The sequence below is a fragment of the Syngnathoides biaculeatus genome, unplaced genomic scaffold (assembly GCF_019802595.1).
Source record: "Syngnathoides biaculeatus isolate LvHL_M unplaced genomic scaffold, ASM1980259v1 ctg259_pilon_pilon, whole genome shotgun sequence".
Classification (NCBI taxonomy): Eukaryota; Metazoa; Chordata; class Actinopteri; order Syngnathiformes; family Syngnathidae; genus Syngnathoides; species Syngnathoides biaculeatus.
In genome coordinates this window covers 1-4,481 of record NW_026907514.1, presented here as the reverse complement: position 1 = coordinate 4,481, position 4,481 = coordinate 1, and the positions used below count along the sequence as shown (strand labels likewise).

At 41.8% G+C, this 4,481-nt stretch overlaps 4 non-coding genes across 4 annotated transcripts; 1 reads left to right on the top strand and 3 right to left on the bottom strand.

Annotated features, from left to right (window-relative positions):
* Positions 1–81: 81 nt before the first annotated feature.
* Positions 82–154, bottom strand: trnaf-gaa (transfer RNA phenylalanine (anticodon GAA)). The gene has a single exon. It is a non-coding gene; the product is annotated as a tRNA-Phe (tRNA).
* A 303-nt stretch (positions 155–457) lies between these two features.
* trnaf-gaa (transfer RNA phenylalanine (anticodon GAA)) lies at positions 458–530 on the bottom strand. Its single transcript has one exon. It is a non-coding gene; the product is annotated as a tRNA-Phe (tRNA).
* Positions 531–833: 303 nt separating this feature from the next.
* On the bottom strand, positions 834–906 carry trnaf-gaa (transfer RNA phenylalanine (anticodon GAA)). The gene has a single exon. It is a non-coding gene; the product is annotated as a tRNA-Phe (tRNA).
* Positions 907–3,196: 2,290 nt separating this feature from the next.
* trnac-gca (transfer RNA cysteine (anticodon GCA)) lies at positions 3,197–3,268 on the top strand. Its single transcript has one exon. It is a non-coding gene; the product is annotated as a tRNA-Cys (tRNA).
* Positions 3,269–4,481: the final 1,213 nt, after the last annotated feature.

The window sequence follows — 4,481 nt, the reverse complement described above, 5'->3', positions numbered from 1 at the left end:
CTGTCAAAGAACCAAAACCTGAAGCAAATCATAACCAGATGTTTAATAAGTGCCAATAAATATACATAATTGTGTACTGAAAGCTGAAACCAGGGATTGAACCAGGGACCTTTAGATCTTCAGTCTAACACTCTCCCAACTGAGCTATTTCAACTTCTTGAGAGTAGGAGCTGTTGCCTGGTTGCAACTCTGTCAAATAACCAAAACATGAAGCAAATCATAACCAGATGTTTAATAAGTGCCAATAAAAATACATAATTCTGTACTAAATGCTGAAACCAGTGATTGAACCAGGGACCTTTAGATCTTCAGTCTAACGCTCTCCCAACTGAGATATTTCAGCTCCACGAGGGTAGGAACTGTTGCCTGGTTGCAACTCTGTCAAAAACCAAAACATGCCGCAAAACATAACCAGATGTTTCATAAGAGCCAAAAAAGCAGATAATTCTGTACTAAATGCTGAAACCAGGGATTGAACCAGGGACCTTTAGATCTTCAGTCTAACGCGCTCCCAACTGAGCTATTTCAGCACCGTGTGAGTAGGAGCTGTTGCCTGGTTGCAACTCCGTCAAAGAACCAAAACTTGAAGCAAATAATAACCAGATGTTTAATCAGTGCCAATAAAAACACATAACTCTGTACTAAATGCTGAAACCAGCGATTGAACCAGGGACCTTTAGATCTTCAGTCTAACGCTCTCCCAACTGAGATATTTCAGCTCCACGAGGGTAGGAACTGTTGCCTGGTTGCAACTCTGTCAAAAACCAAAACATGCCGCAAAACATAACCAGATGTTTCATAAGAGCCAAAAAAGCAGATAATTCTGTACTAAATGCTGAAACCAGGGTTTGAACCAGGGACCTTTAGATCTTCAGTCTAACGCGCTCCCAACTGAGCTATTTCAGCACCGTGTGAGTAGGAGCTGTTGCCTGGTTGCAACTCCGTCAAAGAACCAAAACTTGAAGCAAATAATAACCAGATGTTTAATCAGTGCCAATAAAAACACATAACTCTGTACTAAATGCTGAAACCAGCGATTGAACCAGGGACCTTTAGATCTTCAGTCTAACGGTCTCCCAACTGAGCTATTTCAGCTCCATAAGGGTGGCAGCTGTTGCCTGGTTGCAACTCATTCAAAGTGCCTAAAAATCCAAAGAGTTGGACATGACCAGAGATGAAATAACAACAAAAGGAAATCTGCCAAAAACCTTCCATCATTGGGCAAGGTGTTATGTGCAATCACAAAAATATGAGGAGATCTGGCAGAAGTAAGGACAATCAGATCTTCAGTCTCACATTAACCTCATAGAAGACTGCTTAAAACACACCCACGAAACACTATGAATACTTGGTGATGCCCTTCGGACTCACGAACGCAGCAGCCATATCTCAGAATTTCGTCAATGACGTCTTACACGAAATGCTTAAAGGTCTAATCTAATAAATAGAGGTTCTCTACCTCTATTTTATTTATATATCACACAAACGTAGCTAATTTTTCATGAAAAAATATTTTTAAAATTCTCAACACAACAGAAATGAAATAAATTACCTCCAAAATGTACATTTTTTTTGTAATCCAAATGTCTCTGATGTCTGTTTTAAACCGAGGATCTGTTGAAACTGCTTCCTTGTGACGTCACTCCGAGACAACCCCAGTTGAGTAAGGATCGGTCGCTGCTGAAGTGTTGTCGTCAGAGTGGGATCTCGAGGAGATGGACAAGCCAAGTGAACACTGTACCGGGCTTTCAAAGCAGTCCTCTGTGAAATGCTTGCACCATATTACAGTCCATTTTGATTTGTAAGACCAATCACAAATCTGGTCCATAACCTGCTTATCTGTTCATCTTTCGGCCATTCATGTCAATCAGCGTTTGATGCAGAACAGCCGTATACAACACACTTCCTCAATCACCATCTTTGCAAACTTTTTGACTTTCTGGCTAAATGTTGTCTCCATGTGACGTCACATTCTGTGGAGTTACATAACTTGCTGAATCTCAGTGGCATTTCAAACAAAATCTCAAGACTGACATTGATGCTAATTTGTTTCATTTCTGTTGTTGAGAGTTTTAAAATATTTATTGAATGAAATTTTAGATACATTTGTCTGATAGACAAATAAAATACAGGTCCTCTGGATTAGACCTTTAACATATATGTTTTTGTGTCCCTAGATGACATCCGAATTTTTTTCCCAGACAAAAAATTTCCATGCTGGGCACGTTTGTGCAGTGTTACAGCAGTTGTTGCGTCACGACCGATATGTCAAGGCTGAAAAGTGTGAGTTTCACCAAACTTCCCTGTCATTCTTGGGCTTTGTCTTGGCAGAGGGGGAGACACGCATGGATCCCTGCAAGGTCAAGGCCGTCCTTTATCGGCCCACTCCTACTACTCGCAAGGAGGTATAGAGGTTTATCGGGTTTGCCAACTTCTACCTCAAATTCATCTGAAACTTTAGTACCGTGGCAGCCCCATTGCATGTGCTAGCCTCACCCCACAGTTCGTTCATTTGGAATCTGGGCTGCTCGGCGGCGGTTCATAAGTTCAAGGAAGACAGGGAGCGTAATGCTGGCATCAGGCACTCATCCACAAAGCCAAGTCTCCATGAACCACAGACCTGCAGAATCCCAAAAGTTTTGTTCTGAAACTGCATGAATTCAGGGTTTTGATCATCTCATGGGCAAAAAATCTCCCCTCAAAAATGGGAGAAAATTGCCCACTCCTGACTTGTAAGACAAATACTGTGCAAGCTTTGTTGACACTAATTCACAAGTCGGGCATGTCAGTGACTTGCATTGGTTGCCAACAATATACCCTCATTTTGAGCTTACACCTCTACAGAAGGTTGTCGTCCCTGACTCTGTGGCGCAACGGTCGTACCTCTGACTCCAGATCAGAAGGTTGTGTGTTTAAATCATGTCAGGGTAATTTCTTTGGCATTCTGATGGATATCAAAGGTTCTGCTTTAAATTCACATCCCATTCCACAGGGAAAGACACATCATGGGATTGGAGCAGATTAGAAGTTATTGGGTGAAAATCCAAATGTCCACTTGTTCTAAGTTTGTCGTCATTCCAAATTTCACCATTGATATTTGTATTCATGTAACAGTTCTCAATGATTCACATTTCACAACTGGAATGAATGATGAATATTGAATTGTCTACAGAACTAAGAGGTAGCAGGAAGACATGGGGGTATATCTCAGTGGTAGAGCATTTGACTGCAGATCAAGAGGTCTCCAGTTCAACTCTGGATGCCCCCTTCACGCTGTTTTGTTCAGAGACTGCCTGAATTGAGGGGTTTGATCATCTCATGAGTAAAAAAAACCTCCCCTCAAAGATGGGAGAAAATTGCCCACTCCTGACTTGAATGACAAGTACAGTGCAAACTTTTTTGACACTGATTCACTGGTCAGGCAAGTCAAAGACTTGGTTGCCAATAATATACCCTCCTATTGAGGTCATGTAATGGTGTGATGCTGTTGTGCTATAATAGGAAGAGGATGTAGACTTTTATTTTGACACCACTTTTATTTTGAAAGCCAGCACTTTCTCTGTCATTTATACTTTTTTGTTCTTTTCAACGTTATTGTGTGTTTAAAGTGACCTCAATGCCTCCTGCTGGTGCTAATAATAACAACAATAATCAAAATAAACAAAAAGATTAACACTTATACCGAGGTTGAGGTGGACGGGCCTGAGAGGACCAGAAAACAGAGAGAAAAAAGAAAAGCAAACTGAGAATGCAAGCAGCTGTTTGTCAGAGCTTTTCATCAATGGTTTTGTTTTTCTTATCTTAAAACTAATTGTGTGAAAGTTGTTTTGATTTCAGCTTTATGCACGGACTGAAATCAATGGCCGTGGACCAATGGTTTTGTCCGCTGTCACCACGGGAAAACCAAGAACCTCAGGGGAAGGAGTGACAAAGAGTGATGTGGTTTCACAGTGATTGCCGGAGATGGAGAGCAGGAAGTTTTATGCAGATGGGAGTGGCTGAGGGCACTCACCCACCCGTGTGGTCTGTTGGTCTAGAGGTATGATTCTCACTTAGGGTGCAAGAGGTCCCATGTTTGACTCCCGGACATGTGTGCGAAGCCGTTTGTAGTCATTCACTATGCTGTAAAATTTTACCTTGCCACCTTTCTCAAGGTGGCCTGTGAAGCAAGTCAGAGTTCATTCTTGTTTAGGGTGGCAGCCAAAAGATCATTGAGTTATGTAGTTATGTGGTTCATTGTTGTTGATGAGTTATGAAGTCATTTGCTCCTCTGTGTTGCTTGTTGTTCTTGGGGAACACTTCTCAAGGAGAGGAGCACTGAAAGAGGTCCAAGGGTTGAAATTCCCAACAAGCTCTCTTTGGAAATGTCAACAGCCAGGAATCCTTTGCCGTCGTCACACAGTGGCCAGTATGACAAGTGATCATCTTTTTCATTTCTGTGGACCTTGTTCTTTCGGTATGCTTCTCGATTACCTGTGACC